At 46.1% G+C, this 20,838-nt stretch overlaps 1 long non-coding RNA gene across 2 annotated transcripts; it reads left to right on the top strand.

The window, feature by feature from the left end:
• Positions 1–218: 218 nt before the first annotated feature.
• On the top strand, positions 219–20,624 carry LOC128832331 (uncharacterized). Of its 2 annotated transcripts, none has more exons than XR_008443962.1 (3): positions 219–295; positions 11,499–17,980; positions 18,672–20,624. It is a non-coding gene; the product is annotated as an uncharacterized LOC128832331 (long non-coding RNA). The 2 variants fall into 2 exon arrangements; XR_008443963.1 differs by adding an exon at positions 3,347–4,403 and having other exon boundaries at positions 232–295; positions 11,499–20,624.
• Positions 20,625–20,838: the final 214 nt, after the last annotated feature.

Raw genomic sequence — 20,838 nt, 5'->3', positions numbered from 1 at the left:
ACAATCATGCTGTTCTTTGGTATCAACAATACATCAAATCACTCTCCCATGTACCCACACCAAAAGTCATATCAATCAACACTAAACCCTGAGCAAAAGAATGGCATAAAGCCAGCTAGACTTTAATACCTCAAAATCACACAAGGGCATTCCATAGCTGCAACTGTAAATAATTACTGCCTTATCGGCAGAACATCAGAACTGGGTTACAGGGGAAAGGAGAGTATAGTTGCTCAATCCAGCCAAATTGGAGGAGTATCTGGGACCAAAGTAGTGCTGCATGCAACTGAGAAAGGTACATTTTTTTTCCTCTTTGAGGAAGCATGATTGATGAGGGGAGCTAAATGACTGATGTAGGGTGGGATTCTAATGGTGGGGGTGATGGAGGTTGGTGTTGCTGGGGATCAGATTGGATCAAGTACCCACCCTTTGGTGAACTGACACCCTAAGGCACTTTCCACAGATCATTTCAAAATCTGTAGACCCAGATACGTGGTGAACAAGTACCTGCAATTGCAGGAGAATCTCTGTACTGGCCTTGAGGTACAAATACCCATGTGGTGCTTGTGAAATATTCTCCTGGTAGCAACCCTGCGGTGTTTTTTCAGCGTGCTCCACGGGCTATTGTTGCCTAATACCCCTAAACAGTAATCAGAAGAATAGGAGCACCTTGCACCAGAGTCAGACATCAGCGTCAGTACTTGGAAAGCAAGGAGACTGTTCTCCAGTTCAGAGACTCAGACACAGACAGTAATAAAATACACTTTAAAAAAAAAGAGTAGACATCAAAGTGAGTAACCAAAGACCCAGAAACAAATGGATTTCACACTTGGTTAATTGCTTGAATTAATTAAATGGAAGGAGTTGCAGGCATGTCGGTATCAAACTGCTCACCAGCACAGATGGAAGCTCAACAATAAGTGAGAATGTCACATGAATCTGATTTTGTGGCTTGCACTATACATTTCCATCCCTAGCTCAGACTCAAACCCTGGCCGCAAGGTAAATGTCTGGATTTCATTTCTGTGGCCCTCTACAATGTGCTCAAATCCTTCAATATCAGACATGTTTGTGCCTGTTACCGTCCTACTGCTTTTGTTTTCCCTCGGGGAAGGTAGGGAGGAAGAAGAGAAGTTGTTGGGTTTTCATTTCACAACTCTCTGTTAGCCACTTTTCTGCACATGCCATAGTTCAGAGTCTCTCTCAAGTCACAGTACCAGGAACTGAGTGTTTACACAGTTCATTATCCTCTTTGCAGTTGCTATAGCAACCACAAGGGGTCAGCTTATAGAAGGAGAGGAAGTTCACTTTGGGGGAGTTCAGCTTTCCAACTACAGAATCAAGCATGGCTGAAAAACAAAAGGCCAGACGCTGGGAGGAAACACATTTTTAAAAGTTTCCTATGTGTAAAACCACCCAAGCTTTCTAAATCACCAGGAGATGCCACATTCCTTTCCCCTTGGCCAGAGAGATGCTCTGGTATTGCTGATGCAGGAGCTACATTTTCAATAGCCCTTCTCACTCAGATGCCTGTCAAAATTTGAGAGTAATGCAATAAGAAATCAATAGTCTCCGTGCCACAGTTTCATAAATGCTTCTAAATTTGCACCCACAATTTGGTTGGCCCTGTTTGTGCCAGCAGAGCAGAACCTGGATGCTCAAAGGCTGTTTGCAGATATAAATAATGTAATTTATGGATGCAAATGATACAGGGCCAAATGTTCTCTGTAATGGAGTTATACCAGTAGAAAATTTGGCCCTTCATGTTCAGAGTTGTGGGTATATATTTAGGGCCACATTTTAAAAAGAAGGCTCACAACAGCATGACTATGTTTGCACACATAATGATGACAGCATGATCAAAAATGTATATTTTAATTCCTTCAAAAATCAGAGGCTCCGATCCTGCAGTTCGCCACATCTGCATGGAGCCCCGCTGAAGGCAATGTAAATACAGATGCAGCAGTCCTCCCATGTGATGTCAATTGTAGGACTGGATCTATCATTAGGTGCCTAAACTGCCATCAATCCTGCTCAACTATGTGCTCAAAGGTAGCTGGGATAAGATGGAGTCCAGCTGCACCTGTAACCCCTACTTCCCACTGTCCAGGTGCCCCAGCCCTCTGTGTCACTGCTGCTGACCAAATTTTCCATTCTTATTTCAACCTGCACACTCCTGCCCACCCTTCCCAAAAAACTGAAAAATAAAAGATCCTTGAGATGGTGTCTGAGGAACTCAATTTTTCCCCAGCTGTCCTGTCCAGCTCCCCACTCCCCATGTCCCCCTTATGGAAGGGAGTAGGTGTTAGGAGGGTCTGTGCAGTGGGGACAGAGTTCACCCAGCATTAATGCTGCCCATGAGTGGAAGGCAGTGTGCCCATCAGCCAGTGGTCTATCATGGAGTGTGATGGGGTCAGTGCCGGGAATGGCATTTTAATGGGGAATAAATAATTCTTTGCACTTCTGGCCCCCCCATCTACATGGGGAAAGTGACCGTGTTCTGAAATCCTTTTCAACAACTGATTTCCTCGGTGGCTCTCACCAGCGTGGCTGGAGCAGCGGATGGACGGCGCGTGGGTCTACTCAAAAGGGTCCTGAAAAGTCTGTTTGCCAGAACCCTTTTAAAAGAAGCCCCTCCCCCTCTGCAGCAGCTGGCCCAGCTCAGTGAGCCCAGCCCAGATTTTCATTGATAAGGAAAATGGGTTCAAACCTGCTGAGTTTCCCAGCATAGCTGGGACCTGAACCCTCCCTCGGCCAAGGATTTCAAAGCACATATCCCCATCATTGTTCATTAACTAGCTCTCACACACCCTTAACCCCTGTGAGATGAGTGTGAGAAATAAAGGGATCCGGTCCCCCAGCCCTGGCCTGGGATACAGCAACTGTTTGAGAGGACAGGGAATGAGGAGAACTCCTGTACCCAACTGACAATGCAGAGGGTGTGGAACGGAATCCCAGAGCTGGAGCTTGGCCAGAACACCAGGGTGAGCTGCCAACTCCTGCAAACAGGCTGATTGGAGCTTTAGTAACTGCAAGGAGCTGGGACTTTCCACCCAAAGGGTCATTTCTGTTCCCAGACTTGTGCAAATGCATCAATATCAGGGTTCAGGATGGGGGTGACACTCCTGGGAGGCTCTCATGTCCCATGTGGGGTCTGGTAGGACGCTTCCTCCCTCACACATCTGTGGGGAGCAGCAAGGAGCGGGGACATCAGTACATGAGGCCAAGAGAACTGGGCCGGTTACTAACAGCCTGACATGTTCCAGCACCATGCCCCCTCCCCGGAGCGCAGAGCACTTTACTAAGAGGGAGCTGAGGGAATGTTATTACTAGCTCCATTTTACAGATGGAAAATCCAAGATGGAGAGGGAAGCGACTCATCAAGCTGCACAATGAGTTATCTGCAGAGCCAGGAGTAGAGGCCAGAGTCCTGACTGCCAAACCCAACTGTCACAAACTAAAAAAAAAACAACAACGAGGAACCCACTTCATCGGGTTCTAGCCCACGGAAGCTTATGCCCAAATAAATTGGTTAGTCTCTAAGGTGCCACAAGGACTCCTCATTGTTTTTGCTGATGCAGACTAACACGGCTACCACTCTGAAACTACACAAACTGCATCTCTTGATTCTTGCTTTTCTTGTTCTGAAGCCAACAATCTGCATGGTGACCTGGGATCCCACACGGGCCTGGCTGGGCAGATTAGAATCCGTTCAGACCCCACTGTCTCTCGTATACCTCATCACACGAGATGATGCAACAATGCTGTGATGTTAACTGCTCATCTCTGACATACTTCACCAAAGGAGAAGATGCCATAGTACCTGGATGTTATCATTTCCTGCCTAGTCACTGCTCAGCAGCCCCACAGATGAGCAGAGAAAGGTGAGCTTGGAGAAGCCAGTATAAGTTCACTCAATAACCCACTGGAGTCTGAAAGGACAGGGATATGGAGAAAGACTGGAGGGACTGCAGAGAGAGGGTGAAATGACAAGAGACTAGCGTACAGGGCGGTGCCATGTGCAGTAGAGAGAAAACAAGTGATTGCCCAGGAAGAGGAAGAGGGATGGGAAGAGAATCCCTGGAGGAGAAGCTGTGAGACACTGTGTGAAAGACGACAGAGAATCATAATGGATCATGCTGAAGTGAAAAAGGAAAAGAACTACTGCAAGGGATCACACTGAGGAGGAAGAGAAGAGACAGCAAGAAATTGCACAGGGGAGGAGAACAGAGCATGAGAGAATGCACTGAGGAGGAGGAGGAAGGACCGTGAGAGATTGTTTCGAGAAGGAGGAGAAACCACAAGGGATCACACTGAGGAGGAAAAGAGGGACCACAAGAGATCGTGCAGAGGAGTAGGAGGAGGCAGCACTGCTGCTCAGAAGAAGAGGGATGAGCATGAAGGTAGGTGCCACCACAGGTGAACCAAGAGGCCAGAGAGTGGCAAAACAGCTTTAGCAATACTTGAAGTCTTCCGATTCCCTGGCTCCCAGGCAGCCTGGTTTTAGGCTTTTTTGTGGGATACAGATTGGTCACATTGATTGCCTCATGGTGATGGAAAAGACCACATCCATGCTGATTCTTTTTGTGCCTGATCGTAAGCCCATTAAAGTCAACAGCAGTCTTTCTATTGATCGCTGCAGGCATTGGATGAGGCACTTTTGAGCCATCAGCTACCTTTGATCCCAGTGATCATGAGGTGATGGCAATTCTGCAGATGCTGGCAGGGACAGACATCTCTGCTCTTTCCTCTCCTAGAGGACCCAGATGAGCAGTTGCTCCTCTATTCTGAATTCAAAGGCTAATGTCAAGTGTTGAACCTTGGAGTTTTTACTCAGGCAAAATTCCCATTACTGTGTATTTATCTTACTGCAATGGGAATCTTGTCTAAATAAAATAGGGTCCATTGCACAATCCATGTGCACTATAATGAGGCACTTCAGTGTTAATAGAAATGTACAAACTAATATGGAAAAAGTAGAGCAATGGTTTAGGAACAGAGACAATAAAATGCATAATTTGATTTAGCCACATCAGGATGGGAATCTTGCCATACTTACTTAGAATGTTGGAAAAATCTTTTCAACGTCCCTTAGTAAATAATGTATTAATCAAAACCACCCCCAAACAACCAGGCCAGAAATTGGTGGCAGTTCTGAAGGCCCTAATGTCTCACCCCTCTAATCCACCACACAAATACCACCTGAGGGAACAGTGAGCAGCAACCACCTCACAGTTGCATTCATTCACATCAACAGACGAGTATTGGAAACATGTCAGACTTCAATGGGACTACTCTCAGTGCATCTCCACTGCACCCTTCTTTCAATGGGGTGTAGTGTAGACACACAAGCAGTCCCCCAGTATAGATAAAAACAGCATGGAGGAAGGTGAGGCATGAATAGGTGAGTAAATACACACTGGAGGATATGGGTATGTACTTAAGCACATAACCTACCTGGATTTCTACTTACCCAAGCTGTGCATCCCCATCTATGCTGCTATTTTTAGCAGTGTAATGGTCCTGCCACCTCCCCACTGCTGAAGTCTTTCCCTACCACAGGAAAAGTCTCCAGCAGCAGGGAAAGTCTCTGGCAGTGGGGAAAAGGCACTGGAGCCTTTCCCCCATTGCCTCTCCTCTGCCAGAGCCTTTCACTGACATGTGTAGCTGTACACAGCAGTGTGGACCCAGCCTGCTTTCCACGCAGTATGTAGCTACACATACACTACATACGTTCTGAGGTATTGTGTAAATTTATTTTTAAAAGGTAGTCTTTGGTATAACCCAACCATCCAGACATTTACTTCATATGTTTGTAACTGCACAGTAAACGCCATTTATAAAATCATCTCAGCCTGTGCCAAACGCAGGTAATAAAAAAGGACTAGTCAAGATACATGTAATGATTTTAAAATAGTGTTGCTGCCACTGCCTTATAGGAAACTAATTTTTTTGAGTTTACTAAACTGTAAGGATTATTCATATGGTATAGAAAAATTATCAGATAGGGAATAATAGTGAGAATATTATAATATCATCATATAAATCTACGTATGCCCTCATATTGAATACTGTCTTCAGTTCTTGTCACCACCTCATCCTAAAAGATATATATAGCAGAAGAAGAAAAGGTTGAGAGATATATGACCAAAGCGGTATGGAAAGACTTGGGGAAAGATTGTAAAGACTAAAGACTAAGACTGAAAAGAGGTGAAATCTTTGCCCCATTGAAGTCAATGACAAAACTCCTATTGACTTCCACTGAGCCAGTATTTCACCTTAAGACTCTTTAGAAAGCATCTGCATAAGAGGGGAAAGGATAGAGGATCACAAACTAAAGAATGGTATATATGTCAGTGAGGTGCTTGTATTTGCCCACTCTAACAATTCAAGTACAAGGGGGCATCCATGAAAGCAAAAGGCAACCAATTTAAATCTGATCCAAGGAAATACTTTTTTTTAAGATCATGAATAGTTAACCTGTGGAACTCACTGCCACAAGATAACATTCATATCAAGAGCTGAGTATGATTCCAAAAAAAAAAATTCATTACATTAAATAGGGCCTGACATTGTTATAAAGGATATAAATCCTCACGTTTCAGAGTGTAATACCAACACACTTGGTGGGGATTAAGAAGAAGGTCCTTCTATGGGCAGGTTAATTCATAATTGTTCACTTTGTGAATCTTTGCACCTTGTTCAGAAGCATGTGATAGTGAATAGTATATAAGACAGGCTACTGCACTAGATGGCTCACTGGTCTAATCTGGTATTTATTTAATTATTAAATAAATACTAGTAATAACTCTTACCCATTAACAAGTGTTAAACCTGCCCTGTCTACACTAGGGTTTTAATATGTGTTGGCTCACAGTTTTAAAAACACACCTTTCCTCCTTGTCTAGACAAGTGCTTAGTGAGTGGTTTTTGTAAGGATACTTTATGCTGCTTTGGATACTTTCATTGGTGCTAGGACCTTCCTGTCACTTGAAATAATCTGGGTTTGGCAGAGATGGGCCACATGCAGGCCCATCTCTAGTTTTGATCTTATTTGTGGGCAGCCTCCAACTGCATCCTGGCAAAAGCACTTGAAAATAAAGAACATATATTGGTAATTACTTCATTTACAGTTTACAATTGGCTCGGCCTAAACTGTGAAACTAGACTGGTCCATTTCCCTTTCTGTTTGGAGGCACTTTCTCTTTTTGGCTCTTATACACGGATACAGTACAGTCATGTTTGGATTTCCAACTCTTAAATAATAAGCCAACAGGCTTAAATAATAAGACATCTCCACTGCAGTTTTAATTTTTAAACCATTAGAGAGAACATTTATTTCATATGAGGTGTGGAACTCACCTCCCTTTATTAAAAAATAAAAAAAATCAACTACATTTCTGCTTGTACTTCTTGTCTGTGTCCTTTTAACACCACTCAACAGCTGTTAAATTGGATAATCTCCAGTTATCCTCATGTCACTAATTCAAATGCTAATTGCTCTCACTGCACCAGAGTTTATTCATCCACTCCAGGGCCACCAGGTATGCTCTGTATAAGAAGGACGTTAAAGTAACTAAGCTCCCTCCTGGGATTCTGGAAGCATTTAAAGAAATAGTTCCAGATAAATTTGGAAAGGAGATAGTGGATAGAAATAAAGGAAAATAAGATGGGGAAGAAGCCAGTGTGGAGCACTTGCGTGTTTTGATGTGTCAAAAGTGATCCATTCATCACTCTGGCTTTTAGACGTTGTGCACCAAATTCAACCCTCAAAGGACGCAAGTGGGGATCAGAGTTTCATTGTCCTACATGCAGTATGCACCCACAGGAAGACACAATCCCTGCCTTGAGGAGCTTACAATCTACTTTGAAACAAGATGCAACTTCATAAGAATAAATCGACATGCTTTCTATTAAATGGTTAACTACTTTGCTGTAGATGCTCATGTATGCGTCAGGCAGGGCTGCCGGGGGGGGGGAAAGAGCAAGTGGGGCAATTTGCCTCAGGCCCGGGGCCCCGCAGGGACCCCCATGAGAATATATTATTCTAGAGTACTGCAACTATTTTTTATGGAAGGGGCCCCCAAAATTGCTTTGCCCCAGGCCCCCTGAATCCTCTGGGCAGCCCTGGCATCAGGCACAACGTTTCTCCAGCTGTGCTCACCTGGCCCAAGTACCGAGTGGTCACCCTTGCCGTGCAAACATTCTATTGGAACTCTGGCACATTTAAGGAATACTGCCACGCTCCAGTGCAGCAGAGAAGAGACTGTGGAAGCCAGCAGCAAAGGCCTCAAATTAAAATGACTTTCTATGGGCCATATCTTGCAGCTAGATCCCTGTGGGTGGACCCCTACACTCACACAGACCCAATTGCCAGATATGGTCCTAGTTAAATATGTTCATTCAGATTTCAAACAGACCACCTGGTAGACTGAGTCTGGCACTGATCCCAGGGTAAAATGAACAATTCAAATCACCAAGCAGGACAACCCCAAAATACTCTCCAGTGAAGTTTATTCCTGCTACAGGAGTATCAGGCTATCCATTAATCTCTGTAATAAGTGTTATAGTGGTGTCTATTCTTGGCGGTTGGTCTGACTGAGCCAGAGGCAAGGGGGATCTGTTTAGCTTTCAATTTTTAAAGGATTTGTCTTCACTAGAAAGTTGTAGCCCTTTAACTATACTGGTGTATTAAAGCAGTACACACAATCCTAGTAAGGATGCAGTTGTATCAGTATAAAGCTATAATAAAAGGGAAATAAGTCATACTGGTATATGGCTCCCTTATATTGGTATAATTGTGTCCACACTACGGGTTGCACTGGTATAACCATAAAGGTAAAGAAACACACCCCTAACCTAAACAGTTGTACCATCCCAAAAACTCTTTCCTTTTGATGTTGCTAATAGCTTGTTTTCAAGGTAATACATGGATAGCAAGTTGAACCTGCTTCATGTTTTAGTTCCTCGCATTACACAGGTGCCACTGGAATACATGGTACCAGCTAAAGCAAAAATCACAGACCATATGGGGCATAACACATCTGTAGATTACATCTGCTGCCACAGCTGGCATTTCAGAAGACCCTACTCCCTCACAGGCACCTCAGAGGACCCCAACAGCCCCAGCCATTCTTGTGGCAATGTGAGAGTACGCAGATGCTGCATTGCTGCCATTTAAGTCTCTAGACAGACACGTGAGAGGGACAGGACAAGTCGGTATAATAATAACCTGGAAGGGAAGAAACAGAAGGAGAAGATGGGAGCAGAACAGGGAGTGGAAGAGGGAATTGGAGCCATGTATCATACCATTAACAGGCACATTTTCAACTGTGAGGCTAACACATCACATGGGGGGCTGGTGACTTGATCTTTGCTCCCATGGTTTGATGACAGCCGAACCACTCCATGGGATTACGGCCCCATAGTGTAATTCACAGATTTCTTTTGTTCTGCATATGATTCAGATAGAACCAGGTTGCATGCTAAGGTGATGAAACTCCAGCCCACTCCCACAACGCTGGACAGATGCACTTTGCTGGTGAGCTAAGGGAAAGCGGAGAGTAGTTGAGGATGGGAAGTAAGGGAGTTCTCCCACAGAAATAAAGAGCCAAACTCTTAAGAATCTCAGAGCTTTTACCAGCTATTTTCCTAGTCTATCTGCAAGGTGAACAAAAAGGAGAGAGTGCTAACCCTGTCCGCTGTCCATATAGAAGACTTGAGGTCACCTGTCGATTTGCCCTTCTTTCGTGTGATTCTGTGGCGTTGACATGAAGATACGCACGGGCGATTTTTTATTTTATTCTCTATTGCTGGTGTGATAATAAAGGAGGATAGCTTCTTTAGCCCTGACCCCACAATGAACTCCATGTCAGTGGACCCCAGAGCCCACACCAAGCACCACTGACTAGGATCTGTCTGCCCGGGCCTGACTGCAGGAGCGTGGGTCTCAGTTTGTACTGTAACTTGTGCTAGAAATATACAGAGCCAGATTTTCAAAAGCATTCAGGACAAAGCAGCGCCCATTGTGGCACATTGGATAGGTCTACAGCAGTTAAACACCCGCAGCTCACCCGAGGCACCTGACTCAAGCTCGCGAGGCTTGAACTGTGGGGCTGTATAATGGCAGTGAAAATGTTCAGACTCAGGCTCTGGGATCTCATGAGGGGGGAGGGTCCCATAGCTCAGGCTCCTGCTGGAGCTCAAATGTCTACACCACAATTATACAGTGCTCCAGCCTGAGCCCCACAACCTCAAGTCAGCTGACCTGGGCCAGACACTTAATGGCTGTGTAGACATACCCCTTGGGCCAGACTATCGAAAGAACTCAACATCTAAGTGCACCCCATCTACGGAGCTTTTTTGAAAATGTAGCCACTTAACTTGGGTGCCTATATAGGAGCAGAGTTATTTTGAAAGTCTGTCCCACAATCCACAGGGACGACAGTATTTTTTTTAAGGAAGCCATTTGCCAGTACATTCTGTCAATCTTGGCAGACACTCTCAGTTCTTCCTCACTCTTTGAAAAGATCCTGTATTACAGCATGGCTAACCTCAGTATTGTCACCTCCCTCATTACTTGGTTTTCTTCTAGAATCCTTTTCAGTATGTCTTCTCCACAGTGGAATTATTTGAAGGCAAAACAATTTGTTAGTTGCATATTACAAAAACAGTTACCATGACAGTAGCATGGGTTGCAGCCAGCAGTTTTAGTTGCACTATGTCTAAAATGGTAACCAAGTTGACACCCTTTTTATTTCCTCCTTGGAAAGGAAGTAACATGGTTAGCTCAATTATTAATGCCAGGGCCGTCCTTAGGCATATACAGCATACGCAGCTACTTAGGGCACCATGGAATTTGGGGCACCAAATTGCCCCAAATTTCATGGTGCCCTAGGCAGCTGCATCCTGCATATGTGGCATCACCAGCCCCAGCAACCAGCCCTATCCCTCGGCCGGCCGGCCCCCCCTGCAAGGGGTAGGGCCATTCCTAGTGGGGGTGTGGGGCCCCGGACAACTCCCTCCGCCCTACCTCTTACCCTTCCCCCCTGCTCCGCCCCAGCCAACTCCCTCCGCCCTGCCTCTTACCCTTCCCCCCTGCTCCGCCCCAGCGACCCCCACTCACCGGCAGTGGCGGGAAGCAGAGCAAACCGTCCCCAGACCACTTTGCTCCGCCAGCTCCCAGCCGCAGTGCTCCACTTCCCACTGCCGGTGATTGCGGGGAGGTTGGGGAAAGGACGCTTCCTGTGGGGGGGGGGGATCCCTTCCCCTTAGCCCCCTCCCCCGAGCGACACGGCTTGGGCCAGGGCGAGGGAAGCGGAGCGGGCTGCTCCCTGCCCCCCACTAATCCCTCGGGCCACTCTGGGCCTGTGGGGCCCCCAAAAGTGGCACCCCACAGCTCCTGCCTCCCAGACCCAGACCCCACGGGAGGGCTGCGTAGGGCACCCAAATGGCTAGGGATGGCCCTGATTAATGCTGGAACACTTTTTCTCCTGCAGGTCTGCTGACGACACCCTAAAAAACATGGATTGCCTCCTTGGTGTGGTATATCTGCTGAAGGAAGTGATCCAGTCTTATCTACAAGTTGTCATCGGAATCTGTCTGGTAGCATTTAGCTGCAGTCTTGGCTTTCTTGTGTCAGGTGGGGGTGTTTCCTACATCAAAGTGGAAGTAAGAATGCTGCCCACAACTCACAGACAAATTGAGGAGCTCAGAACAAACACAAAGTTAAGCTTAAATTTGGTGCTTTGTCTTCACATATTACATTTTGCAGCTCCCAAGGGTCTTCATGGAATCCAGTCATATATTAGGTATAGTACAGACAGGCGGTCTCTTACTCCTTTCGACTCCAATGGCACTTTATTCTTGGGGAGAGGGTAATATTTTAATATTGGGTTTTGTTGCAAATTTAATCACTCTTAGCTTCTAAAGAGCCAAGTTTGAAGGCGACAGTTAATTATGAGGAGCTGATTACCAGTCAGGGCAAAGAAATAACAGAATTTGAAAACAGGATCTTGGAAAGACTAGAAAAATGGTCTGGAAACAAAACAAGACTCAACCTGGAAAAATAAGCCAAACTTATGCCTTTGGGTACAATTATCCGAAATACACAACAGCAATGGGAGAGAGTAAAGAGATGAGCAACAAAAGTGGTTAAGGAGTTGATTTACAAGGTGAGATGAAAACAATTAAATAGTATGTCCAATTTGGCTAAGAAACTGCAAGAGGAAGGGAAGACATAAGAGTCTACAAATATTTGAAGGGTGTATACATCAAAGAGAGAACAGGATTATTTAGCATATTCAAAAGAGTAAGTAATGCATAAAGTAAATAACAAGTAGGAGTAATGGTATGACATTTTATAAGTGGAAACTTAGGCAGAAGAGCAGGAAAAGCTTCCTGACAGAGATGTATTAGCATCTGGAATCATCCCCCAAAGGAAGTCCTGGAAGCCTCATCACTTGGCACATATAAGCTGGACTGGATAAAACTGCAAGTACTGGAAGGGCCTGATCCAAAGCCACTGAAGTCAATGGAAAGTCTCCCCATTGAGTTCTATGGGGTTTGGATCAGACCCTAAATATCAAGCAGGGAACAATCCTGCAATGGAGAGATGAACTGTCAGTAAGTGACTTTACAAAAAGGATCCAGGGTGGTAGTAGCCTGCACCAAATAAAAAGGAAAACAAGTGCAAAATTAAGAAGAAAATAAGGCATCCTGCTGCTTTAAAGCAACACGGCTGTCTGTGAAGAGCTGCTCTGCTTGGGCCAACAGAGAAAGAGAGAGAGAGAGTCAGGAGGGTTGAGGTTTTCATTAGCCCCTGGGAGAATCATGGGAGAATCAATTGCCAAACAAAGACAACTTCACTTTACCCAGGGCAGGATATGTGTGGGTGAGAGAGAGAGAGAGAATGTGTGTGAGAGAGAATGTGCACTGTATTTTTAAATGTGCAAGAAGCCGAGCTGGAGAAGGCTGGAGCCAAGCAGAGGGCAAGGCAGAATAGCTACACAGTTAATACTGTTTTCCTTATTCTAATAAAGTTCCTTGTTCAGTTTTAGAAGTAACCAACACACTGTGATTTTTGTTCACCATAAAAATGGACAGTGCACTGCTTCCTTCCCAAGAGCTCCCTAGTCTACCACCCCTTTCTATTAATACCCTTTCTTGGGCTGAGCAGTGTGAGACAGACCTTCTGCCTGGTTTTCATTGCATGCAATTAACCCCCTCCCTGCCTATCTGTGTGAGGTATACACACTCCATCACCACTGTTGAATAGGGATATTCTGTCTCCAGATTCTATGGGCCAAAATCTGTTATCAGCTGCACCGGTGTGAATGTGGAATCGTTCCACTGACTTCAGTGGAGTAACTGCATTCACACTGTATAAGAGAACTGAATTTGCGTCTATGATTCTGTGAAACTTTCCTCTCTGACAAATAAATATTTAAATTATATTTTTAATTAAAAAAAAATTATCAGTTGAAAGTGTGTGTGTGTGTGTGTGTGTGAGTACCCCTTCCCATACATCCACAAATTTCTGCAAGTAATCATGGAATTTGCCTTCCATCAGTCATCATTCTGCTTGTATGCATACTGTATCCCTTTACTCTTACCTTTTGTCTGTACTGTCTGTTTAGATTGTAAACTCTTTGGGGGAAAGGACATTCAGTCTCTAATAAACCCATATAAAACAATTTAAAATGAAGTTAAGGTTGACAGTATATTTTAGTAATTTAAAGGCAAAAAACATTATGGGGATGTTGCAATTATTCCCAAACCAAACATTACAAGCCTAGGAAATTCAGAGTTAAAGTTACACTTAAAAAAAATCCAAAAAGGCTAAGGTACAGAAATGCACAGCCAAGGTACACAAACAATCTTAACTCTGCCCTGCAGTGACACACAACCACACCATTGTGATCAGGAGTGAAAGTGAGCCGGTACGGGCCGGTACTCCGTACTGGTAAGAACCCGCACCGGACCATACCCAGCCCGTATTAAAGTGCTGCCGCGGCAGCGCTTTAATGTCCCTGCCCCTTTTGCCTCCCCTGTCGGGGGCCCTGCCGGTAGGGTCCATACCGGCAGGGCTGCCAATGGGGGGTGGGGGGAGGGAGCCGCAGCAACGTTAAAGCGCTGCTGTGGCAAAGGACCCTGCAGCACTTTAACGTCCCTGCCCCTTCCCCCCCCGCCCATCAGTGGCCAGGGGGTAGAGGGGCAAAGGGAGCAGCTGCCCTGGAGCCGGCGATTTAAAAGGGCCCAGGGCTCCAGGCCCTTTAAATCAACATGGGAGCCCCGGGCAGCGCGGGCCAAGGGCTGGCTGGGGGATGCTGACCCACAGCCCCGCCCCTTCCGCCCAAGGCCCCACCCCTTCCGGGGGCCAGAGCCAGCCTGCCCCCGTACCAGTAAGTGTCCTCAGTTACTTTCACCCTGATTATGATTAAAGCAGTTTAGTGTTTGTTGTCCTCAATTAGATCAGCCGATTATTAAAGACACAGATTTTTTTTCCATACTTTCCCCCCCGTTCAGAGTGTCACTACAGAGCAGAGTTAAGGTTGTGATACTTGTCATGGAACAAAGAAAAGGCCCTTGTCTGGCCTAAGGTTATTTCCCCCACTGAATTTCAAAGGACTCCTGCAAGCTATGGCAATAGTAGAGCTTCTCAATAAGACTGCACAAATTGTAACATGGAAAGTGTTAATCGGTCTACATATAGGTGTTGTTCCCTGCTCACTCTAATGATAAGTCACATGCCTGATTAAATAGTGCAGGATGGATGAACCAATCGGACTGAAATAAAAAAATACTGAACCTTCATCTAAGGTCAAAGGCCCAACTACTCTACACAAAATCCTTGTTAGCTGAACTTTTTTTTAAAAAGTGGGTTTTAAAAAGCCCTAATGTAGTATTGAAAATTGCATTCATATACATCAGAATCCGGCTTTTTCCCATATACAAGTCTCACACAAGTTTTAAATGTTTCGGTCCCATTTATACTACAAATGTTCCACAACAGTCCAGCTGGCAGAGGCTGCTGAAGCACCATGTTGATTCAGCACATCCCTGGGTGGTCTGAGCTCTAGCCATGCCCACTTACTTTTGGGGCTGGCTTGGCCCACTGCAAGCCCCTCTAGTGCAAGAGATGATTTATAGCTGCTTTGTGTGGCCTCTACCTCCCCATGGTGGACTTTCCAGTTTGGGAGTCCTCTGCGTAAACCCTGGAGGAATAATCCTTCCCCTATCCCCAGTGCTCTTCCATTCTCTAATTTTATTTCCCAGCTGGTGTTGGAAACTACCAGACATCAGAAGTTAGTATGTATCAGTGCATGTGGCAACATGGTATGTGTATGACCCATGTCCCAATAACATGAGCATGGTTATATGTTCCAAGATGAAACAGCCAGGGGTACTAGTCAGCACTACCACATTTAACAATTTCTTCCCCTACCAGTACCACACATATCCCCAAATAGGTCTTTGCCTCATCATACACACACCCAGTCCTGCAAAGGGGGAAAGAATAGCACCATGAGAGCCTACTTAGCCTTGCACACTAGTTACAGATGTGTCATCTTTTGGCTGTATCAGAAAAATCCCTCAACTGCAAAATACCTCAGACTAACATTTGGCAGCTCCTGTGGTTTTGCAATGTGTGAAACTCCTAGGTTTAATAGTTAGCTTTGCAGCAGGTGAGCATGTATTTTTGTGGAGGGCGAAGGAAGGGGTTTTCCTCTGACTTTTTATGGGGGTATAATCTTTGCACACATATTTCTTTTACCTGTTTTTAAAACGCACAGAAAATAAAAGCAGAAACAAAACAAAAAATTACCGTATAACCAATCACAGCCTTTGTCAAGGACGAGGGAACTAATCAAGTCCAGATTAGTGGGTGTACATGCTCAAATGTACATGCCGTTGTTTCTACTGAGTTAGCAAAAATCTGATCAATATCAAGAGACAATTATTCCCTAAGTTTGCCACCTATGTAAACCCACTGGAATAAATGGGGTTGCATGGGTGTAACAGAGGGCTAAATTTGGCCCCAAATATCAACGTGGCTGCGGCTTTGTATAGCATTGATTGACCTAGAATCATGTTAAAGTGACTTGTCAGAGCTTCAGTCCCGACTGAAGCGACTCTGCAGAAGCTGTATTTACATAAGAGTGTGGGTGGCCTGAATTGTCATGATGTGTTTAAATATCTGGCACTTAATCACAGCTGTCCGCTTATTTGCACTTTTGCTGCCGGGCAGTGGGACAAACTTGGAATTAGCCAGAATAAAACGTATTAACAAGTTAACAGGGGTTCTAGGGTTGGCAGACCTTTTGTTTGCACAAACACACACGCACAGACTTCTAGTGAAGTTTGCAACTTTTTAAGGACCAGTCTGCACTTTTTTTTTCCCAATAGTGTTTCCTGACGTAGTTTTAACACATGTCAAGCTTAAAGGGGTGGTAGTTTTTGTTTTTACATTTAGTTATAACTTTACAACACTTACAAAATTATACATTTTACATGAAAAAACACCCTGCTCTTACCAGTCTCTAGAATGCAGTATATGTATGAAAAAAAAATTAGAGGGGAAAAAACCCCAAACAGGCTCAGCTTAAGAGAACCATTATTCAATTATTCTTCAGTCAAGCCAAAACCCATCATCCTCCCCATACGGAGATCTCAAGTAAGCATACAACCAAAAATAATTACAAGCAAAGCTCTTCATATACCTAAGGTAGTTATATGCCCCCATTACAGTAGTATCAAAGCACCTCACAATCTTTCAAATATTTTTCCTCACAACACCCTCTAGGAGGTAGCAAAGCGCTATTATCTCCATTTTACAGATGGGATAAGAGAGACTAAGTTATTTGCTCAAGGTCACACAAGCAGCCTGTAGCAAAGCAGGAAGCTGAACCTTGCTCTCCTAAGTCTCAGGCTAGCATCCTAACCACTACACCACTCTCCCTCTCTATCAGTAGTGAATGCTGATAAACAGTAAAATACACTACAGTTATGATTTAATAACTGCAGCCAAAGCCACACACTACTCACGAGGGGGAATTTTCCAGAGAAACTCAGACCTGGGCTACACTACAAAGTTAGGCTGACATAAGCTGCCTTGCATCTACCTGTTGTGCATATGGCAACACTTAAATTTGTCTCCCACTGATGTAAGCGCCCCGTTATGGTGACATGGTCGCACCACCTCCCCAAGCAGCACTGAGACTTGGTAAATGTGCTGAGGCGGACGCAGCGTGAGTGTATACACTGCGTTATCTATCTCGACCCTAACAGTCCTCCAGCAGCTGTTCTACACTGCCCGATACTGACAGCTCTTGTCACACTGCCCAGGGGTCACGGAGACCAGAAGACACACCCCCCATAATTTTTGAAATGCCTTTTTGTGATTGTCCAGTTTGGCAAGCATACCTAGCAGCTCTCCATTGTTGTGTGCAACTGCCCAACCAGCCATGCTGGCTACATGCTCCAGAAGCACTCTGGGTTGGAGTAGGCTGGAGATATTGGATCTCCGGGGCCTGTGGGGAGAAGAGACTATGCAGGCACAGCTACAGACCAGCTGTAGAAACATGGACATCTACGAGCAGATTGTATGGGGGATGCAGGAGAAGGGGACAACAGAGACCTGCAGCAGTGCCCCATGAAAGCAAAGGAACTGCGGCAGGCATATCAGAAGGCCAGGGAGGTAAACCATCAATCCAGTGCTAAGATGCAGGCTGGCCACTTTTCTAAAGAGCTGCATGCCATACTCAGCAGATACCTCACCAGCACTCTGTAGAGCACGGAGGATACTTCCGAGGAGCGCGAGTCACAGGCCCCTGGCATAAACAGCAAGGTCAAGGAGGTATGAGGAGGAGGATGGGGGACGTACAGCTGGTGGGTTCAGCTATGCCACCAACTCCACCACAGTCTAGTCCGTCCTGGCAGTCGAGCAAGGGCGAGCCCGACGCAGGGGAAGGAACCTCGGGTAAGTGTGTAATTGTATTTACCATTACAGTACTGATGTTGCCCCCAACTTAACAGGACAGAGCTATCGACTTATCATTAATTTACTCATACTAGAAGAGGTAGCAGTACAGCAAAGAGAGGTAGAGTTGTGATCTGCTTTTGATTCTTCTGGAGAATTAGGTGGGTTATGAGGCGCAGTCTGTTTATGTACACACGGATATCCCTTGAATCCTCCTGAGAGATCTCAATGAAACTTTCATGGAGGTACAGTACTCTGCAATCCTCTCCTGAAGGTTTCTAGCCATGGCAGCCTTATTCCTTCCTCCGCGGCAGGACACTTTCCCATGCCAGTCAGTGATAATTTCGACAGGCATCACCCCAGTACGCAGTCTTTGTTACCCTCAGGGGTGAGATAGCTAAAATCACCACTGCCTGCAGAAAATGGTGCCAGTGTTCAGTGCCATTGCCCTATACTCAGAGTTTTATGTAGCTGAGCAATTCCCTCCATGTTTCCTTCACCCCTGGCAGGCCATACTCACCATTGCTGGTACTGTGCGTGGCACTGTGCACAAGCACTCTGAAGTAGAAGTGTCAATAAGCATGTCTTGTTTAAAACTTTACAGGAGCAAGGGACGGGAATTCTGAGTCTCAACTTTCACTTTCCATTGTGACTATACTGACTATGGCACTTCTGTGTGTTTTATTTGCAGCTGCTGCCATTGCAGCCTTGAGGGGCCCCCTTTCCACACCCACGGATCACCTGAGCCAGAAGAAAGCAGAGGACTTGGGATGACATGTTCAATGAAATCCTGCAATCCAGTGCTGCATCAGACCATGAACAGGGAGCCTAGAGCAGGGGTGGGCAAACTACGGCCCGCGGGCTGGATTCGGCCCGCGAGCTGTTTTAAGACAGCCTGCGAGCTCCTGCTGGGGAGCAGGATCTGGGGCTTGCCCCACTCCAGTGCTGCAGCCAGGGCACCAGGTCAGAGGCTGCACCACGCAGCTCCCGGAAGCCACAGCATGGCCCTGCTCTAGGGTGCAGGGTCGGGGGCCATTCCATGCATAGGAGCCAGAGAAAGGACATGCCACTGCTTCCAGGAGCCCGTTGAGGTAAGCGCCGCTTGGATCCTGCACCCCTTAGCCTCTCCCCACGCCCCAACTGCCTGCCCCAGCCCTGATCCCCCTCCCACTCTCCAAACCCCTCAATCCCGGCACGGAGCACCCTCCTGCACCCCAAACCTCTCATCCCCAGCCCCACCACAGAGCCCACATCCCCAGCCGGAACCTGCATCCCTTCCTGCACCCCTGCCCCAGCCCCAGCCCTGATCCCCCTCCTGCCCTCTGAATCCCTCAGTCCCAGCCCAGAGCACCCTCCTACACCCCAAACTCCTCATCCCCAGCCCCACGCCAGAGCCTGCACCCCCAACCAGAGCCCTCGCCCCTTCCCGCACCCCAACCCCAATTTTGTGAGCATTCATGGCCTGCCATACAATTTCTATTCCCCGATGTGGCCCTCGGGTCACAAAGTTTGCCCACTCCTGGCCTAGAGGGTGAACACTGCAGACAGCCTGGAGAAGGAAAGAACAGACAGGAGAAAGGCTCAGGAGACCCAGAAGAAAGAGGAGAGGGAGATACACCAGGGCATAATGGGGCTTCTCTGGCAGCAAGCACAGATGCTGCAGCCTCTTGTGGATCTACATGTTCAACAGTCACAGGCTCGCCTCCCTTTGCAGTCCATGGAGAACAGCATTACGGCGCCTCTCTTCACCCCCCTTCAACATTCCATGTAGCATCAGGGGCTGCATCCCTACCCCTACCACCCTACTCCTAGGGACAACTACAGCTTCATATGCACTGACCTGTGAAAGCCACAGTTGCTGTATGAGTAACTAAAATGGACATGAATGTTCTGCCCCCTTGTTAAGATCTGTTCCATTAATTTATTAAGGTTTTAACGTATTTGCTTTTACATTGCACAGATTTTTCTTTGCACTGGTTTTGTTACTGAATAAAATTCCATTATTTGGGAAATAATTCATCTTGATTAGTTCGCCACATAGGCTGCAGAGTGCCTAGCAGTGCTGAAAGCACCCACTTACTTGTTGCTGTACAGTGTGACACAACTTACAGGATCAGTGACAAACAGTGTAATAATAATAATAAATTTACAGCAAGCACCACAAAATTAATAGGTGCATGGACAGTGTTATGTTCATCCATGTACACACAATTCTTAACAGGCCCCAAAACAGCAGGGCCAGGTAGAGCACAGTACACAATGCATTACCGTGGCTCACTGCTAACCTCTTCTGTCAATGCCTCCCTGAGCCTATTCCTCCTCACTGAGTTTTTCATTGTTCAAACTCAGCCAACACCCACTCCACCCCCATCCCAGCGGAAATTCTCCCCCTTCTGCTACACAGATATTGCGCAGGACACAGCAGGCAGCTATAACTATTGGGATTTTTTTTTCAGAGAGCACCAATCCTGTGAGTAAACAATGTCAGCATCTTTTCAACCTACCAAAAGCGCATTCAACAGTCACTCTGCACCAACTGAGCCAATAACTGAATCTTTCCTTGGTGCTGTCAAGGTGGCCAGTGTACGGCTCCATGAGCCGGGGAGCAAGGGGTAGGCTGGCTCTCCCAAAATCACTATTGACATTTCACTATCTCCAAGGGCAATACACCAGACAGGAAAGAAAGTCCATGCTTGAAGCTTTCTGAACAGTCCTGTGTTCTTAAAGATGCAAGCGTCACACACCTTCCCTGATCAGTCAACACTGTTGTTGATGTCAGTGAAGTGTCCCTGGTGATCTATGAACACCTGCATAACCATAGAAAAGTAGCCCTTTCTGTTGATGTACTCTTGGCAAGG

The sequence above is a fragment of the Malaclemys terrapin genome, chromosome 2 (genome assembly GCF_027887155.1).
Source record: "Malaclemys terrapin pileata isolate rMalTer1 chromosome 2, rMalTer1.hap1, whole genome shotgun sequence".
In the NCBI taxonomy this organism is placed as follows: domain Eukaryota; kingdom Metazoa; phylum Chordata; order Testudines; family Emydidae; genus Malaclemys; species Malaclemys terrapin.
Note: the sequence above shows the minus strand (reverse complement) of the source record. Positions and strands in the feature narration are given on the sequence as shown.